At 39.4% G+C, this 21,217-nt stretch overlaps 1 protein-coding gene across 3 annotated transcripts in view; it reads left to right on the forward strand.

Annotated features, from left to right (window-relative positions):
- Window positions 1-21,217, forward strand: part of CD36 (CD36 molecule) — an 87,958-nt gene that overhangs the window by 29,952 nt on the left and 36,789 nt on the right. The window contains exon 1 of one of the 3 annotated variants that reach the window (XM_037389606.1): window positions 18,920-19,041. The exons of 1 other annotated variant lie outside the window; for it this stretch is intronic. The gene's annotated coding sequence lies outside the window, so the exon portion shown is untranslated. Of the gene's footprint in view, window positions 1-18,919; window positions 19,042-20,044; window positions 20,179-21,217 lie in introns of those variants that run through there. One more of the 3 variants, XM_037389605.1, reaches the window with a different exon arrangement.

The following is a 21,217-nucleotide window of genomic DNA, read 5'->3' on the forward strand; positions in this document are numbered from 1 at the left end:
ATGTTTTACACAGTGGCTATGTCAAAGCATTCAAGTTTTCTGATCTTCCTCAAAACATGGCAGTTTTGTTTATGAATCCCAGTCGATTTTATGCAATCAACTTTTTCATGTCAAAGTCAAGTCAAAGTAGAATCAGTTGCATTGTTGTTGGCGCTAGAAGGTTTTCAGCCCTAGTGGTTATAAGTGGTCCTTGAATTATGCAACTTTCTTTTTTAAAACTGTGGCAGAATGACAAACATCCCAGTCAGTGTATAAAAACAATGCCGTCAAAGCTAACGTGGCTGCTAAAATGTTGGCTAATACGAATTCTGAGGTGTGATTCTGAGATAACTGGAAACTTTTAAGTTCATCTCAGAAACAGTTATTAATGATGTGCTTCATTATACTAGCTGTAAAGTCTCCCAGCATGAAACTAATTTTAGGGAATATTAGGAGTAAGCCAGTAAAACTCTGTGTGTGTTACAGCATTACTCTATCAACTAAATGATGACTGAAATAGAGGGGTCAAATGAGACTGGATATTTTACTGAGGTTTGAGTACAAAGGTGCTTAGGCTGGGCAAGATCCTTCATCTTCATCAGAGCCTTGCACTCACTTCTGTTTCTTTTTCTTTGCACCTCACGCTTGTTGTTGGTGTTGTGAAGTTTCCAGAAGGTGTTTCAGTCTTGTTTCCCTTCCCCTGTCTGTTTGAACACAAGGGAGATGCTCCCAGGCCTGAAGTGGGAGAGGAACAGAGGAGTGTCACTTTGTACAGAGGCAGGTCAACGCAGCACAGAGGATGGGGCTTGCTCCAAATCCTGGACCTAAACCAGGAGGAGGTCTGTGAAGGTCTGCAGCTGGTTTGTTGTGTTTTCCTTTGGTCAGGATCCTGAGGGCATTAATTGTTCTAGTTCACCCCCTCCTGGGGCCTCCTCCATGCTGACCTATGGCCCAGGTCCCCATTCCAGCCCAGCCTGGTGCCATCAGCCCCTGCCCCAGCCCAGGGGGAGCTGTTGGCCTGCACTGCTGCAAAATTTTAATTATTTTCTTTGTCTCTGTTGAATTTGCATACTTTTCATAGCTGGAACTTTATGAAAGAGTCATTGCATACAGGAAGGTTTAGGGATGCCACCTCCTTGGAAAAAGTAACACAGGTGATTGTTGTGTTCGTCCAAGGCTTTCAGTGTTAAGCACTACCTTCAATGGTGCCAGGCTGCAGACTGACATTTCTGTCTTTAGCTGTAGGCATTGGTATAGCTCATGAAACATGCAAAATAAAACCCACCCAAATTAAAACAAAAACAAAAAACCACCAACAAAACAATGGGACTTTTCACCACTGTCCTGAAAAAGAGCTGAATCAGGATTGCAGATTCTGTACCATTTGCCAAGATGATGTTTTGAATGTGGTGAAGGTCCAAAACATGCAGTCTGGTTAGTGTGGAGTATTTGGTCCACACCCTGCAATTCTGGGTTAGGGAACATTGTGTTAATTAAACCATATTTTGTGCAATGTTCTTACTAGGAATTTTTATGGGTTTTTTTTCTTAATGAATAATTGTAATAAGCACTTATTCTTAATTACTGGGATTACACTGGTTTGTGGTTTTTTGAAAAATATTATTAATATATTTTGTAAGAACGGTTTAGTTCATGCATGTTTTAAGAAAAAAACCCCTTGGATCTTGTGTTCCAGCTCTGCAAAGGAAAAGCAGCAGGTTTCAGCACTGGAGTAAATGAAGTAGAAAACTTTAAAAAGGAATAATGTGATGAGGCCCTCTTAGTCAAAAAGACCCCAGTGGCTTTTCTCCTTGGTGAAGACACATAAAAGTCCTGGCCTCATTGCCAAATTTTACAATATTTCATCCTTAAATACATGCACTGCACTCATTCTCTGCTCTAGTCCTGGTCACTCTGCCTCTCATACCTACATATACTTTTATCCCCAGTGTGAATGTGAGGAAGGAAATTACCCCCAAGAGAATTTGGGCCCCAATTCAGTGAGGTTAGGAGGCTAGTCACTTCAGCCCTCCCCTGCAGTTTACAGAAAGCAGAAGAGGGCTAAAGTCCTAAAGGTCTGAATTTCTTCTCCAGCTTCCTGACTTTCTCCGAAGAGTGGAGAGGGAGATTAATTTAGCTAAGCTAGCGGTGCCTGGGGAGCCTTTAACCACTATTTAGACATCACAAGGATCCTAAAAAACTTCATTCACCTAAGGCCTCTAACAGTCTGTTGATACTGCCAAATAAAAAGGGGTCAGAACCAAGTGAGGACCACTGAGGCCAAGTGGCACTGATTGTCCTGTATCCACAGCTGAGACCTAGTTGGAGGGGTTCAAAACAGTCAAGGAACTGAGAAGTGCTAAACATTGTGCTCACACTCACTGTTCAGGCTTCCCTTGCCTCTCTATATAGACATACTGGTCTGTTGTCTCTGTACCTGAATTTCTTCTGTCAGTGTACATACTCAGAGCTGTGGAGATAAAAGGTAGGGTCTTGACCTCAGTGAACCAGGTAGTAGAAAACCATTAATACTTGATCCTTTCAGTATCCCCTGAGCAGCACTATGACAAAAGACCATCTGTTATTCAGAATTAAATAAGGAAGTGTGAATTGATTCAAATTTGGAAATGGGGGCGACCTTGACTACAATCCTGCTTAGGAGAAAGACCTGCCCATGGAGGAGTTCATCTCCATAGCTGAGAGTTCATTGTTAAACATCCTCTGTTAAATGAGGCATGTTTCTAATCTACATTCCCTTTCTTCTGCCTGTCTTGCTTGGATAAGTTATGCAGCTGTTCCCTTATCTGTGCTTTATGTGAGGGACACATAGGTCACACTAGGAACTACATGAACTGTTAAAAATAAATTTGGAGCATTACATTTAAGTGTGTTATGGAGGTATGGAGCTGAGCAACTTGCAAATGTCACTCAGAAAATCTATGGAAAAGCTGGAACTTAACTGTGTCTCCCACAGTACAGGGAAGCCTAGTTCCCTTTTTCCTGTCCTCAAACTGAGCCAGTTCTGTAGCTTTTTATATATCTCACACTGGCACTCTCTTCTTTCTTTAGTGCTTCTTTCAGTTTTTGACCCTTTAGATGCTTGTTTGATATTTCTGGGATCAGATTAAGAATCAAAGTATTGGGCACCAGGGGGCTCAGAGGTAAGAGGATGGCAAATGAGAGAAGATATTCTAGTGGGAAAGGTCCAGAGGATATTTTGCGTAGCCAGGGTCTGAAAGAGCTTTTGGTGATCCTGTCACCACATTTCATTATTAATATCTGTGCTCCATTTATTGCATCCTTCCCATCAGGGACTGATATAGCAGTCAGTTATCTTGGCCAGAAACCCTGACATCCTTTTTGGGAATTAAAACTAAGGGAAGCATGACTATGTGAACTCAGAGAAATTCACTGAGGTCAGTAAAAATAAGCAATAAAACATCATAATGGTAAGGAGGCAAAGAGGACAAGGGGATTACTGCTGCAATACAAAAGAGAATAAGGAAAATATTAGGAAAATGTGCTGTTGTGCAGAAAAATAGTAACTGCTTTGGAAAAAGCCATATTTCTTTGTGGGATGCAACCTAAAAATTGGAGGATGATAGGTGAAGACAATATGAATGGCTATGAGCAAGAAAGAAAACTAATAGTGAGGTACAGAAAGAGAACTGTAAGTCATATAGAAGAAGGATCTATTTTAGATCAAATAACAGTTCTTTTGACTTTTAAAGGGTAAATTAACAGTGGAAAAGAGAACAACAAATTGAATAAAAAGTTGATGGGGGTTATTTGTGAATAGTAATGGCTCATTTGAAGGCTGATGGAATATTTTTTTAATACTTCACTCTGTAGTGATTTTTCTGTTCCCCTACTAAGAAAATCTAAATAGGATATAAAATTTAAATTCTATCACAAAAGCCACACTCTTCAAGCGTTGAGACTCTTGACTAATTTTATTTATAAGTCACTCTGAAAAAAACACCTATAACAATGAAGAACTTCACTCTACTATTAAACATCCCACGTGGCTTTGGTTTGTAGTTCAGAATCATTGAGATACGCAAACAAGTAGCACAATCGCTTTCATTTAACTGTGTTAATGAAGAAACTCTTTGTGACTCCTTTAGTTAAACCAGTCAGTTTGAATGCATCTGTCCTAGTCTCTAGGTGTAGAGATTCCTTATCCACTACATAAATGAGAAGAGGCACACCTATGCAACAAATAAACATTGGAGTGACAAATGGCTAGCAGCAATCAGAACATCAGCATACAAGACCTATGCTGCCAAACATTTGTATCTCATAATTTTCTTTAGTCAAACTACTCTTCAGGCTGCCCCAAAAGTCTTTCCCTATGTACCCCTAGAACGGCTGCCCTGTTCTGCCAGACTGTGACATTTGAATCATTATAGCTGTGAGAAGATCAAAACTGAGGAACAGAAAGCTCATTTTAATCTGTTGTATTTCAGGGGCCAGAATTGAATCAATCAGATGTAAAGTGAGGCTCCTTGATATTACATGAAATACCTGATTTTCATAACATTTTAAAAGCAAAAGAATAAGATCAAAGTCCATCTAGCCTACTGTACTAAACACCACCCAAACAGGAAATACCTGCAGAATAGTACAAACCAGAATATTTCTATTGAGTAATCCCTCAGCCTACAGCAGCCTGTAGTTTACTGACAAGGAGCTTTTTGTAGTAAATGGCTTTAAACAGATTGTTTTTCCAAGAATCCTTTCCTGTTACTTTCTGGACAGAATTAAATGAACAGCAGCAAGCAGTTCTGTAGCTGAACTGTGTAAAGATGCACCTCCTTTTGTTTTCCATCTGGATTTTGCCACGTTTTGTTTTGGTTTGTCTTTTTATTCCAGTCTAAGGGGTAATATATTTAATTCCTGTATTGGAAGAAAGAACAATTAACTTTTATCATGCTACTTACAGAACTCCTGTTCATGTCTTACCTCAGCAGTTTCTCTTGCAAGATAAAACATTCAATACAGTTCTCAACTTTATGTTTGCTATTCTGACTGTTACTCAGAGGACATGCTCATGGAACTGCCTATTCTGTCCAAAATCTCTCATCACTCAGATTCATGACTGACAACAGCTCAGAATTCCAGCAATTTTAGGACTGTTTTCTTCTATGTACATCACTTCACTTATATTTTTGGAAAGTAATTATTGCATAATCATTTAATGTAATAAGATTTTTCTGCAGTTCTTCAAACTCAGTTTTCATCTTTCTTACCTGAGTAAGTTTTTATTACCACTGAATTTGTCAATTAATTATTCCACCTTTTCACCTCATCTTTAAAATGTTGCTGACCTCCATGAGCTGCAGCACAAATCTCTGTGGAATTTCCCTGCTGATCTCCCAGTTTTGTTAAAATCATTAAAAAAAAGGATTACTTTTTCTTGCCATCTGTTGCCTGTCTTTTGTGCTGTTCTTCATTCATTTAAGGATTTTCCTTCTCATGTTTTGCCACTTAAGTTTCTTCAGGAACATTTGATGGATGTTTGTATTGAACAATTTTTTTCAAACTGAAGTAACTGCATACACAGGCTTTCCCATGTCTACTTTTGCTTGCTTCTTCAGAGGATACTCTGAGACATGACTTTGCTTGACAAAGGGGAGGCCTGTATTAAGTCTTTCCCATTATTTACCTATTTCCTTGAGTTATGTTAGAACAAAGTTCACATCATCTCCCATCTTCAAATTAAGAAAGAAAATTCCTGAGTACTAAGATTGGTATCAGACTACTGGGTTAGATACTTGCATAGGGACCTGGAAGACTGGATATTCAAAAACGTGATCAGCCTTCTAAAAAAGACATTTCAAACCATTTAACAATTGAAATAAAGTTTCTCTCAACTTCAGCTACTTAAATTTCAGGTAAGAAGCTAAGGACAAGAAACATAAGTAGTGCCAGAGGCAGTTCTTCATATTCTGACATAGGACCAGATTATAAATGAAATTTTGATGCTTCCAGGCTCCAGAACAGGCTGTAGTAGTGGGATTAATTATGCCGGCATATACACCTTAGTGAATAGGATGAACCTAAGCCCAGGTGCCAGGTTGTTGTGCTCTTGGCAAAAGCACTTTCCTTTCGTGTAGGAGTCTGGTGGTCAAAGATGTAACCTTAGAGTCTGGAGATCAAATTTCAGATTCTTTCTCAGCCTGTCCCATCTCACTCCTTTGCTGTTCAAAACACCATGCCGTGGAACAGCAGGGAGGGAGCTGGCACTCAACCATCATACAGCCAAGACAAAATATTCTGAAGGCAAGAATCCAAGATTTTAGACTAGCTGTGAAGAAGTTCACCTTGGCAGAAGAAGACATGGTTACTAACAGGACATGACTGTCTATTTTTACCACCTTATCAAACCTTTCCCAGTCTTGCACTGCTGTGAATTTCCTTCCTTCTTAAGTTTTCTGTGCAGCCCTTCCCTTTCAGATCTCTGCCCTTCTTTGATCCCTTTCAGATCTTCTGCCTCTGTCTTCTTTGGCTGTAAAACCACTGTGCTTATGTGTAAAGGTTCAACGTTCTATATTTTTGATGAAAGTTTTATTAAGGTCCGTGCTTGTGTGTCTATAAGTGCAGTAATTTCCAGTTTAATTTGCTGTGTCTTGCTTTGCAGCTGGGCCTCTCCTCTCCACCTTTGTCTCTTTTCTTTCTCCCTTCTACTTGCCTGTCTGGGCTGCTGGTCAGCAGCACCTACTATGGTTGAAATGTGCCTTGTATTGCCAGTGGTGCTGGTGCACTTTCCCAGAATACGACTTGTCTCCACCAGAGAAACTGGCAGATACCACTGACCAGAACCAGGAGAACACTGCTTAGTGATTCTTATTGCAGCTCTAAAGTTATGATTTGTTTCTTCTGCATGCTTTCTGTTGTTGGTAAAATTACTATAATCATTGTATCTCACGGATTTTAAACAGAACAATATTATCTTAATCCTCTACCTGTATAATTTGGACTGAATTCTAAACAATGGATTAATCCTCTACTGTTTTGATTTATTTCTAAGACAAGAGCTGTAAAAACATAAATTTTCCAGAGCTTTTCTGCACTTAATTTTTTATACCTTCCACTCCAAGTAAAGCAGAATAAGCTAAAAGCTCTTTACAATCACACGGAATACTGTAGGATAACACCTACCTGTCCTGCCTCAGATAGAAAATGTCTGTTAATTATTTGTGATCATGTTTTCCCAGACGATGTTTCAATTCTGAGAGACTTTGAACACTTTTTATTGTATCCTTTCTCAGATAAATTCCTGCTGCCAGAGAGGATTTCAGGGCTTTGCCTGACAATCCATCTTTTAAATAAATCAGGTGAGGATCTCTTTAAGTGCATTAATTTGATATGCTGACTGAATTGGAAAAATCCCAAATGGTTACTCACTGCACTAGGTGTTGGACTTATATTGTAAACTGAAGCTTCTGTCCCCCTCCCAAAAGAAAATATTTTCCTACACACAAGGACATATTAGTGTAATTCTTAAAAGGTGATTGCATTTATTGCACCAGTTTTGGTCTATACAAACAGGGCTTATGGACTTATTGGATTTTGGTTTGTGTAATTTAGCATAGATGTCACAACTTGGACTCCTGAAGTAAAAAATTTAATTTCAGCAGCTGCCCACAGGTCTTGCTGAAGTAAAAAAGCACCTAGCTTCTCTTTACCAATCACACCTGAACACAACACGGACTCTTCAACCATAGGTCACATAACTGAGCCTTCAGCTTTCTTTGAAGGCAAACAAAGTGTAGAGAACAGCAAAGTGCCACTTCTCATCTCCACCTCCGATCTCCTTAAGTCATATGTATTCAGGGGTGACCCCAGCTGCAGAAAAACAAACTGTGTTGGAGCACCCAGTTAGCATTAACTCTTCATGCTGACTATGTGAGAGGAAGAATTTATTAAGTCAAATTTAGTTCATATCTGCGCAGCCTCACTTACTCTAGTGGTTTCTTCATCACAGCTATCAGGAAAGCAATCATTTAAAGCAGGTGTGTTAAAGTGGGAGGGAAGGAAGGATGGGATTTGCCATCATCAGAGCTGTCAGTTCAGCCAAACATTTCTATCTAGTTGAAGGCATGACTTGGGATATGAGGAGAAATGGTTTACACAATGTGGAAACCTTGGAGTGTAACAACATATTTAATTCTGTTGAGCAGTTCAGGCAAGCCTTATTTTAATTAAACCAACACAATAGGAGAGGTTGAAAAAAGGAACGGTGACAGTGGCATGTCATGAAAAACAGATGCTCCTGGAAGCTCTCATGGTATGACAGAATGAACATAACTTCAAATTCCTGTTCATTCCCTTGTCCCTTAGCAAAACACCAGGATTTACAATGAAAACATACACCATCTATTTATCACACATGGATGCAAACCCATCTTTTCAAGACAGCTGCAAACAGTTGTACTATTATCAAAATCAGTATGAACTGCCTTGTGATAATACATTTATTAATACAGTTGCTTAATTAAAGTATAAGCAAATACTTCATGAAAGCAGTTTTACTGCTATTAGGAAGGCTTTTCCCACATACAAATACAGCCTACACTGAAGATGTTTGATTTCAGCTACTGTGTTTATAGGTTTGTTTTTCCATCCAGCCTTCAGCTGCTGTTGAATTATTCTTTTTAAATAGGACTATGTGAAATCATGTACGTGGTTTGAAGTAATTACTGATTTTGGCAGCAATTGTAAGTGACAATTTCTAATTGCTAGATGGATGACAAAATGCTAGAAATAGGCAATGTACAAAATAACCACAACAATTGAGAAATCCTCCCTCACACTTGATCTCGTCTTAATGACTGAGGCAAGGTCAGGCCTGTCTGCTGCGTGATTAAGAGCTGCCTTCCTTGTTTTGTTCATGTACTTCTCTGTGCAGAGAAACCCTTTGACACTGGGGAATCACCAATAGAGCATTTTCCTCACAAGCAATGCCTTTTTTATTGGATTTAATTAATTTAGTTTTATTGAGAAGATTTAAAAAGAATAACTGGTTCTTTAGATGCTATTGAAACAAGTGCAAACTCCAGAATATTTTCTTAATTTTTTGGTTAGGTCATTGCCAGAAAATCAGGGCAAGGTTAGAAGAATCAGAAACGCTTACCCATCAAAACAAGGCTATTTATAGAACATATATTGTGATAGTTTTCTGCATTTGTGTGATTAGAAACCTGTAGGAAAAGGAGCTCGTTTTCAAGGATGTTGGGAAGTGACGTCCAAATGTCTTCCAAGTAAAGAAAAAAAGTTGAAACACAGGCACCCCCCACTGAAATGTAATCTTCAGTGAAACCAAAGGAGGGAATCTGCCTCCCCAGTCACTTTATGGAAGTCTGTAACAATGTATTTTAAGTAAGCATATATGCCTTATTTAAGAACTGCTGAGATAACACTGATTCTTGTAATTTCTTTTTCATTTCTTTACAAACAAACTGTAAGATTCCTTTCTGTATATAATTCTCACATTGTTACTGCTCTTCTAGAGTTACAGAAAAGAGGAAATCTAGTTTAAAATTATGATTTGCTCTGAAGAATTATGTAGTAATAATATATTCCAATATTTACAATGTAGTCACTCGAGTTCCCCCAAAACAATTATGACATTTTGCAAAAATTACAGATTTTCAACACGAGCCCACCACACTCCCCAAGGAACAGTGAATTAACCTTGCTAGAACTAGGAGACTGGTTTTACTGCATAAATTATGTTATTTTCCTTCAGTTTTTTGCTCTAGCTATAATTGCCTAAAGCTCTTTTTCAGAAATTAAGGACAAGGTACTCATACTAATACTTGACTCTACAACTAGTCTAACTATGCCAAACTTCGTAAGATCCACAGTAAAATAATGAACTTAATGGGTAATGCTGACTTCATAAAAGTTAGTTACCTGAAGTATTTCTGCTGGTTTAACATTTAATGTGTCAACAATATCTTTGTTTTCTTTTTTTTCTTTTTTTCCTTATTTTTTTTTCTTTTTTTGCTGTATTGGGTTTACGTGGCAAGGTTTTGATAGCTGGGGGGGGGGGGGGGGGTAGGCTGCAGGGGTGTCTTCTGTGAGAATATGCCAGAAGCTGTCCCCGTGTCAGACAGAGCCAGTCACACCTGGCTCCAAGGTGGACCTGTCGCTGGCCAAAGCTGAGCCAGTCAATGACATCGGTAGTGCCTTAATGGCAACATATTTAAGAAAGAGGAAGAGAGATTGTGCAAGAGCTGTGAGCGCGGAGTGCGGCTGTGCGGTAGCGGCGGCCCTGCAGCCCCCCGGGCTGGGCAGGAGGAGGTCGGGGGCGGGGGGGGGGCTCCAGGCACCGGGGCAGAGGCTCCCCGGCAGCCCCCGGTGCGGCCCCGGCGGGGCGGGCTGTGCCCTCAGCCTGGGGGGGCGTGGGGGAGCAGATTCCCCCCCCCTGCAGCCTGGGAGAGACCCCACACTGGGGTTCCAGAGGAGGCCATGACCCTGTGGAGAGCCTGCACTTCTCCTGGCAGGACCTGTGGCCCTGTGGAGAGGAGCCCATGCAGAAGCAGATTTTCTGGCAGGACCTATGGCCCGGTGGGGGACCCACGCTGGAGCAGTTTGTGCAGAACTGCAGCCTGTGGGAAGGACCCATGATGGAGAAGTTAATGAAGGACCGTATTCCGTGGGAGGGTCTGCACAATGGAGCAGGGGAAGAGTGTGAGGAGGACAGTGGCAGAGATGAAGTGCTATAAATGGACCACAAGCCCCATTCCCCACCCTCTGTACCACTTGGGAGCAGGAGGTAGAAGGGTGGGAAGTGAAGCTGAGGCCAGGAGGAAGGTGTGGGGTGGGGAAGTTGGTTGAAAGTTATTCTTATTTCTCATTATCCAACTCTGCTTAACTGGCAATAAATTAATTTCCCTAAAATGAGTCTGTTCTGCCCATGACAATAACTAGTAAGTGATCCCCATGTCTTTATCTCAACCCGTGAGTTTTTCATTCAAATTTTCTTCCCTTGTTCAGTTGAGAGAGGGGAGTGATAAAGCAGCTTGGCCAGCCAGGGTCAACTCACCACACATGCCTAGGTTTTTGTTTTCTTTGTTATTTTTAGTATTGCTTTTGAATCTTTACTTTTCTTCTGATTTCCTTCCATAACATAGTCATGCTTGAGGATTGTTAGTCTATTTGCTGTCAAGTCCCTTGAGGCTGTTCAGATAGTAGTCTTGTTCTCCTTTATTAACATCAGAGTTTCCTTTACCCTTTTACATACATTTTGGAGTTGAAAATTGCCTCCCAGCTTTCCTACAAATAGGTATTGTTTGTACATGTCTTGAACAAAATGATTGAAAATGAAAAGAGGCCAAGTATCTTTGGGCTACTGGCCTCTGAATAGCCATTCTTGGCACTTACTTAAGTATGAATTGTGCAACATCAAGATCTGTCTCAATCCCAGTATGTTTCTTGCTCCGGACTTCTTATTTTCCAGCACCGCTGCTATTCTTCCCACAATTACTGCCAGAGCCACTAGAGACACAAAGTGCACGTGAGGTTCCAAGTCCTCACAAAGTGCAAGAAGCATTCTTATGACATTTTGTTCAGTATTTTCCTAATTTAACAAGGATCAATGTCGGTTACAGCTGCCCAGTAGGGCAAATAGTCTTTGAGCACAAGATATTGACATTTTCATACTTCATACCAGATTCTACATTCTGACCTTGATAATAATGCAAATACTAGAGGATTTTGAAAGCAAGTTGTTATTTGGGCGTCTCACTAGTTAGAAAGTCTGCATATTCTTTAAAGGAAAGGTTCATTTAGCTGTTTTAAGTTTGCAAATGTTGAACTAAAAGACTGTTTATTTAAATGTAAACATTTAAATATTAATGTTGGTCAAATCACAATGGAAGACTGCCTTAAGGAGCAAGAACAGCCCAAACATTCATGTACCTTGTCAAAGGAGCCTGTATTTCAGAAATTTAATGACCAGATCGGTGGAGTTTACAGCTTATGTATAAAAGCTTAAAAGATAAAAGTTGTAAGTAGTAAATTCATATATTAAGATGTTAACGGTATCCCCTTATGATATACCTGTGGCTTGATTTTTAAAACGATGTATTTTGAGGGGCTTTATTTCTCTAGAGTATGTCTTGTACTGAGTTTAGCTTCAGACACAAAGGTTGGGGAGCTGGGCATGAGTTATTCAATGAGATCTCTATGAAAAATTTAGTTTTCTTGAATTTGACATTGCTTTGTCGTTTTTTGGTAGAAAAAAAAGGTACATTCCAGGTCTTTTGGACAGCAGCCTGTAGCTTGGATTGTGATGTCATGCCTTCTTTCATCTAGCAGTCTGCATGACTTGTGCTTGCTAAAGTGGAAAGCAACTGTTTGTCAGGAACAGGGCAAACTTGGAAAGGAACTTTGTAAAGCCCATGGTTTTGCTTCCTGCAGCTTCCTATGCCCTTGAAGGTATATTTTGTAAATCAAGAACTCCCAGACAAACAAATTCCAAGAAAGGATGTGCTGAAACACACATAGGATATACTGGAAGTCGTAGATAAGACATACTCAACCTTATGTTTTCGTCAAAAGACAGTACATATGGCACTTGTGTTTGGAAAACACAAATGAGAGACCAAAGAAATGGAAGGTAATTAAAGTATGCTGAGATTAAAGATAAATGTTGAATATCTTTACAGTAGGAAAGGAGCTAAGCACTGGGAGCATCCTGCTGGGAACACTCCAGCTGACTCTGGTGGGCAAAATTCTGGTTTATGTGGCTAAAAAAATTACAGAAAGTCATTTTGGTTCTCTTTTAAGAGACAGCAGAGAACTATCAACCTGAGCAATCTAGATATGAGATTTATATTTTTTGATGATTAAAAACAATTGCTGTTTGGCAAAATTGAAATAATCTATACCAACAACTTTATTTTTCACTGTATAAGCACTGTACAAACAAACATACAACTTCGATTTTTAAAGTTTTTTGGCAACGTTACTCTATCTGTTTTGGGGACCTGGTAATTTCAACTAAAAGGGATCTTATTTTCCAAAAAGACAAATAGCAGTCATCATAAATCAGCTATGTAAATTTGAAGGCATCCAGTGTAATTTGCGACATTTTAAAGATTAATGTACATTAGGATGTTGCAGTTTACAGATGTTGGTTTACAGAAATAAAGCAGAGATGCTGTTTTCAGCCATGCCAAGACTAAAAGAAAATACATGAAAATAAACAGGCTTTATCTCTGAAAACCTGAATAATACCACAGAACTTCTGATTTTCCACTGCTTTATATTTATGCAACTTCCTTACTTCACTGATGTAAATTCTTTGGATTCCTGTGATCTGTCACTTGGTCTGGCTTCTATTTCTGAATGGCTCCTAATACGTCCAGACTCAGTTGGAGAAGAGGACAATTGCTGTCACCAATTTCTGGCACGTAGGCAGCAGGCCTAGGCAACTGGTCTAGGAAAAATTCCTGCTCTGACATTTTGCTTAGAGACACGGGAGTTTCCAGTCTCACCGCCTAGACTCAGCACTGGTGCCAGCTCTCCCAGCTTCCCCATAGGCTCTGCAGGGATTTGCTGTAAGCGCTCGATTACCTGAGTAAATCTGGCAGGGATTGGTTGTCATTAAACGAGGAGCGATGCCACTTTGTAGTTTCTAAATTCAGACTACCTTTTAACTCTCGAATGTGCATAGAATGTGTTAATACTGTATAAATTTCTCTTTACATTTTAATTCATGAATTCATAGACTCTTAGGCTCTTTATTAATAAAAAGAAGGTAAAGCACTACTTTCAAGGGCTCTGAATCCTTGTAAACTCTATAAAAGTCCATTTCTTATGTCAGAGGCTGAGCTACTGAACCCTTCAGGAGCTATTTTGATTTTTCATTTTAAAAAACTAATCTTGCTATTCTACTGTTTTACTTGAAGTGTCAGTTACTCCTGCATTGTACAGTGAAGACAAACTCAGTACTGCTTTAGTTTTTGGACAGAAATACAACATACTGCAACACTTCTCATCTTTTCTTGATATTAGAGATGCCATATGGAAAGACTTAGATGTCGAGTATTAGCCAGTGTAATACTTTTTCATTAATATCACTCAGCATCGCATGGTGTGTCTAGAATATTGTGTTCCTTGCTAAACCTGAATATTGAATTAATTTATATCTTTATATCTAATGAATTAAGCGCCACAATTATTTAATTCATATGGTGGCTCCTTCATGTGCTTCTAAAATTACTTGAAGAAAGCCACTGATTGGGATTCCATCAGCACTTCATGAAGCTTAGGCTTCATGCATTGCAAGCACAGATTGTTTGACAAGTTTTAATTGTTAATTAATTGTGTGTTAAATTAATGTTTACTAATTACAGTATGGTAGAATAAAAAATATAAGAATAAATGAGAATAAAAACCTTAATGCATCAGGTAGAATAAAAAAAATCTTGTGATGTGATTATTTAATAAAGAGCCACATGAGCTCTTTGAACTGTAATGAAAATTGCTCTGAGCAAAACCCAGGAACAATGCCCATAGGCTGTTTAAATTCAAGTTACATCACTGTATCAAGTCTCACTAACTGCAGTCACTTTTTCAGGACGAAATTCTCCCCATAGAAAGTAAATGCCCGAATCAAATAAGTCCAAATTACAAAGTGAGAATAAGACCAAGTCAGAGAAAGCTTATACTATCATTTTCTTTATTTCTGATGCTTTCTAACACTCATGAAGTTGAATACAGGTTATTTCTGAAATCCTGAAAGCCCTTCAAGATCTTTGGAGTGCATCTTTGCATGCCTTTTTGTGGGTGTTATATTGAATAATACTCTTTTTTTTTTTTTTTTTCCTTAGGGAAAAAGGAGAAACTTAATCTCATAGTGGAAAATATTCTGAGCTAAATTTTTGTAGAACAATAGACACTCATGACAGGTAGCTCATGGAGCTGCTTTAAATTTTTCATATAGTAAGGATGAGAGGACTCAAGCCCTAGAAAGGCTTATCTTTTTTCTTTCTCTGTAGGCAATGAAGGATTCTGGGTAGACAATGAGAAGTCTACAATGTGGACAACTAAATGTGGAAAGATGAATCCTACCCAGAATGGCAGTTCATTTCTTTTGCTCCACAAAATGCATATTGATTCAAAAGGCACCAAAAATTTTCCAGAAAAAAATATTTTTTTAAAATAAAAATATGTTAACTGTTAGTGCTGAAAAAAATTATTGACTTTCACACACAGGAAAAAATGTACTAGCTCAGTTCTCTCAGGATGCTTGAAGACTGCACATCACCTTCACAACAGGGAACAACAGCATGAAGAGTTCCTGCGGTAAGGTGGAAGATGTCACATATATAGTTAAAGCTTTATGCTGGATTTTGATCCTTAGAGTTGTAAAATCCAAACAAGATATGTTTTCAGGTCATCCAGCAAGATCTGGAAGTGAAACCAGGTGATGTGTTGAATCAACACGTATGCATTGGATCTATACTTTGGAAGTTGTTCTTGTCTCATTTATAGAATGCACACTGGGCACATGCCCAATGCCTAATGTGAATTAGACACGAAGTATTGAAATGGTATTTAGATGAGGCATAGTTCTAAAAGTGGGAATTAGTTCATGGATTAATTTCAACATAAGAAAAGCAAGGCTACATAGAAACACAGCAGCCACATTAAAGAGGGCTGTAGCACCTCAGAAAGCACCTCAGTTTAAGCAATACACTAAGTGTGGCAACATGCCAAAGAAATGGGGCTGTATTACCACCTCATTCTTCAGGTGAGGAACCTTAGTGGTATGAAAAGTATGGCTTGGTTAAGCCTCTGTGAGGAATCATAACACAATTTCAAAGGTCTGTGTAGGCAGAAATCCTCCCAGCCACATGCATTTCAGTGAGACACACATGGAAGTGTCCAAGGAAAAGGTGGTATTTTTCAGGGTGTTTGCATGACAGAAAATGGCAAGAGGCAACGTTGCAAGAGGCAAAAGAGCTCAGCTACACATAACGTTTCAGAGGTATTCTTTGAAATTGAAACAAGGCACCTTCATGTGTGTTCATGCAAACATATAAATGCTTAAAGATTTCTTGGGTCAAAAATGGAATATTATTGTCCTTAGAGAAGAGGGCATTGCCTTTTACTTGGCCATAGGAAAGTAAAATATTCACAGGAAAATATGTTCTTATGTTTACTATTCAAGAAAAGACACACTCACAAGCCTCACCAATTCATGAGGCAATGTGAGTCTGTCACACCAAGATGAAGATTCTTCTTGTTTTATGCAGATGAAGAATCAAAATGCCAGGACCTGCTGTCTCCAAATGGCAAAGAAGTTGTGGGTTTGGTTTTTTTAATAAGTTTTTTTTAATAGTTCTTTTATAAGCCTAATGGTTGAGAGCTGTCTGCCAGGAAAGCTGTTGGGAGGCCGTGAAAAATCTTCTCCACTGCAGTTGTTTCTGTCTGTAATTTTGTTGTAAATTTGCAGTTGTTTTCTGTCAGGAAATTTGTACACATTACTTGAATGTGTATACAGGCACTATTTAGGCATGTGTACATTAGAATCACAGACACATTAGAACCCTAGACAGAGTTATGGTAGGTAAACTGACAGATATCAGCTGATAGTTGCCCATGGTGTTTGATCAAGATACTGGCATGTTCCCCTGGGGACACGAACTTTGGAATACATGATGTTCAATAAGACCTGGGTTGTGCAACTGTTGTTAAAGCAGTTTTTAGACACAGAAATACAGTGGAAAAATACTTCTCTGTTGCATGAAGGTGCAGTGCTGAGATGAGCATTTCAGTCTGCACATCCAAGACTTTTAGAGGGACTGCTCTGATATGGTCAGGATTTATCCTCAGAAAGGACATGGGCAGACAGGCTGAGAGCAAGCCTTAGGGAACAGAGGCAAAGTCCATGTTAGAGCCTGGCAGCTGAGAAGAGTAATTGTGAAAGACAGACTGGAGAAAAGCTAACTAAAAAACCACTAGCAGAACAGAGTGCAGCATGGAAGAAATGGTTGCCAGAAGCTGGAGGAACTGAGTGTTTATATGTCTGTAATCCTGTGGCTGTTACTACCCAGAGAGTCTTGGGAGTGTCTTCTGAATCCCCTCCAATACCATTTTGGGAATCTGATAAGTGACTATTGTTACTTTTTGCCTAAAACAAGGAAGCCGGAGTATAATTACATGGAGGGTGTGCGCTTCACCACAAACATGCCTGGGATGTTTCATGTTGTGACGGCATGTTTACAGTTCTGTAATCTTTATCCTATGTAATTTTAAGGATCGTTTTTAAACTGTAAACGCTAACGAGTGCCTTGACTTCTCAGAGCATAAGAAAGAGGGGATGGATACATTCCATTTTCTTTCTGGCTGTTGTGGGTTGGAAGGAAGGGCACAGTGTAAAGGAACCAATATACTGATGATTGCCTTAAACATTGTGTAGCACACAAATTCAAGCAGAACTGGTGCAAAGCTGTTCTGCTCAGATTGGAGAGGAGCTGAAATGAGATGCTGCTGCAAATTGAGCTGCTGTTGCCTAAACTGGTAACCACAAGGTTTTATAGGGTGTAACAGCTGTAGGTCTCATGAAGGCAAGACCCAGCTATCATTTCCTGGAAGAAACTTCTGTGGTAATGTAAGGAAACTGCTCACGTACACAGCAAGGGCTGCCTAAAGCTTTTGGGGGTGCTCACCCCTTGTGACCACCAATGAGGACCCCCTGAGTACATGCTGAGCTTCTACAGGCACAGACTACACCCGCCCTCCCTTTGTGTAAATGGGGGGGCATCCTCTTGAGAGCAAAAAAACCTGAATCTACAAAAGTTCAGGTGGGACCCCCACCAGCAAGACACCCAGGATGAAAATGAACCAATGGGGCGCCGCTGGATCCATGGGTGGTGATAACTCTTCTCCCCCCCACACCCACCCTCCCCCACACCCCCCTTTCTTTCTTTTTATTGAATAGCGACCAGATCTAAGTAAAAACATGTGGCACGGGACTTGCTTACGCAGTTAAAGTAATTGCCATTCGGCTATTGTGTCTAAACATGTGCCTTGTATTTTGTATTAATAAATCATAAAACTTGTTGGCTGATGTAATTTCACCTTAATTTGCTCTAAGGGTATCATGGACTTGGTTACTGGTCCCAAGGGGAGGGGAGTCATGCTAAATGACTCCCTTCATGTTGGGACACACAGCACCAGTTCCGGTAGCCCAACGTGGCTGCTTCGCCACTGAACCTGTCTGACTCTGCAGTCAGAGAAGTCTGAGCTGTTCCTGGCATCATCTCAGATCCTCTTTCAGTTATGGTGCAGGTAATTCAAGGACAAGGTTTACTTTTCCTTAACTGGCACATGTGCTTCTTTGTGTATGGGTGAAGCTGTTCAGTATTCATTTTCTTAGGAGTGGGAGGACTTCAAACAGAGTGCTGAATAACAGCTGGGCAGGGAAAAGATAATGGGCAGGAATACCATGGGCTTTACTGTTCTGGGGCTTTAGGAAGGAACACAAACAAGAACACATTACAGGATTAATTTACCAAACTTAAATTATTATTTATAATTAACCATTTCAGGTAAGATTTATCTGTGTACCAAAGAGCACTGATAAATCTGGCTTTCAGTTGCACCCAGCTCTTTGATTAACTGATAGCGCGAGAAGGTTATATACCGGGAATTCAGGCACAGGGAGAAGAAGGAAACAGGAGAAAAAAGAAAAGTATCAGGGGAGATTTGGGGAAACATAAATGATAATGGCAGGGGACAAGGACGTAACTGATGGAAAGCTGTAAATTCTGGAGGTGGGGAAAAAGATTAGAGGATAATCCAATGGGGGAGGAGACAGACTAAAGGAGATGCTTGGTGGAGGAGTGACTGCTGAGATGATAGGGTGGTAGGTGGGAGAGATATACAGAGAGCTGGAGGAGGGAGGAGATTCTTGGGGAGTAGTAAAAGGAAGCACATGTAGAAAGGAAGGCAGAAGGGAGCTCTGGCAACAAGCTGGAGGCTGCATCTGCGAAAGCCACACAGGAAGCAACCAACGAGTCTCCAAGAAGACCAAAGGTAGAACAACAGCAATTACATAAAAGAATAGGCCAGAAAATATCCAGATTAATGGAAATGTCAGGAATATTTTTCTCTTCTTCCTTTCCCTTTTTGTTTCATTTTCTGACTAACTTTAAAGAAGAACTGCATTGAAAAGCCAGGCAAGGAGGCTTGTGCCATGGGATGGCTCTTGAGTGTGGGATGTAGCTTTATAGCTCCTGTCATACTGACTCACCTCGGGGTCCTGTTAACCCTCTGGGACAGCTTTTATCTTAATTATGACAGGCCTTGGAAGACAGGCTTCTCACTGTTGCTATTTGCTGTAACTGTCTGGAAGGAGGTGCCTCCTATTCAAATAAAAAAAAATCAATACAGTGCTTAAAACTTTAATATTTTTTAAAAAGTATTTTAAACAGTTCATCACTGCTATGATAAAAGGATCTAGCAAAGGTCCAACAGGACAGGCAGATGAAGCAACAGCACTCTCACTTGGCTCAGATGCTCATTTAGATAACAAAGTACTGAACCAAAGCCTGTGGAAATCATTAGAAAGAGTCCTGTGGATCTGAGCATCTGTATTCACAGCTGTGATCCCTCATTCTGACCTGTCTCTGCCTTTTGTGTAAGTAAGTATAATAAGCCCAAATCTGAAGAGTTATCTCCAGTGTGAAACCCCTTACCTGGCTTCCAGTGTGTTGTAAGGATTAACTGGGATTAGATTGTGTTTGCAGAGTCATTGCAAGGAGCAAAGTCAATTAAGCTTGTTCTGGATCGGCAAGAGGGACCTGATACATTGCCTCCAAGTGCTGAGTTATTGCAGAGGATAAAGGATTCAGAGGCAGAGGCTGGTGTTGAAAGGATTTGTCAGAACTGGTCTTTCTTGCAAAGCATAAGTGTGAAAAAGTATTATCTTTGGCTCAGGGGTCTTATAATTCCTTATATACTTGAGACAGCTTGGCTACTAAGGAGTTTGAAAGGTCTGTGCAACTTTCTTTTTCTCTTTGTGGCTGATGAAAGATCAACTGACTCATAGGGCACTGGGTTGCTACAGCAACTTGATTTTTTCTGTCAATAAGGAGCTAACTTAGCAGGCTCTTCTGCAGCTCTCCAGCTCCTGGTGGCAAGGGTAGTAAGAGCAGCTCTCCCACCATACAGGTATGTGACCCTGCTCCTGGACTAAATGCAGTTTCTCAGCACATAGTTGGACATTGTATTTGTTTCTTGTGAGCATACTTTTGCATCCTATTGCTAGCAAAATGCTCTTATATGCTAGAATTATTAAAAGCAAAGACACATGCCATTCAGCCTCTATTTCTTGACTGTTACAACTCTAAGAGCCTGTTCACTAAAATTCAGAAAGAGTAAATATACTGATAATGAAAATTTTTCATTTCCATATTTATATCTTGATAGTATTTAATATATTGCTAATATTTCACTGTACATTGCAAATAGAAATGTATTCATATTTTAAACTGTAACAAGTGTATATAATCCTATGACTGTGAATTATTATCTTACATATAAAAATCTCTATATAAAGGATTATATACATTTATTATAAAAAGTAAATATGGATTAAGAGAAATATTAAGTGTATGGCTGATCATGGAATGTGTATGTTTTGTAAGTGTATTATAAATGAACATCTGAAAATACTGTAGTAATAAATTAGAGGAAAAGGCACATACGTGCATTTCTATGTAGATTTAAAATTATACTTTGTGTCCAATAAAGATGCTGATGTAACATTTCTTTAATTTTGATACAGAAATGCTGGGATCAACTCAATAAATATAGAATAGTCATGAAAATACTAATAACTTGTGCTGTCTTAGTGATCTGATTCTCTTTGACAACTGATACAATAACGATGATATTAACTTAGTGATTATTTAAAAAAAAAAAAAAGCTCAGCAGAAATGTCCTTATAAAAAAATGTGTAGTCTGTAGTTGCCTAGTTTGGGGGAATTTTTTCTGTCCTCAAGTGAGACTTCAGAACCATTTATATAACTGGCATAACCAGGAAAGTGATCAGAAATGTAGGGTTTTATTCAGTTAAATTATTATGTTCTGGAACTACTTTCTGTGTAACTGATAGTTATATGCATATTTCTGTAACATGGTTTCATCTGAAAGAATAATGCACTATGTTAGCATCAGAAAATTACATGATCTGAAGAGTTCAGAGTAT

Source organism: Falco rusticolus, chromosome 5 (assembly GCF_015220075.1).
Source record: "Falco rusticolus isolate bFalRus1 chromosome 5, bFalRus1.pri, whole genome shotgun sequence".
Lineage (NCBI taxonomy): Eukaryota > Metazoa > Chordata > Aves > Falconiformes > Falconidae > Falco > Falco rusticolus.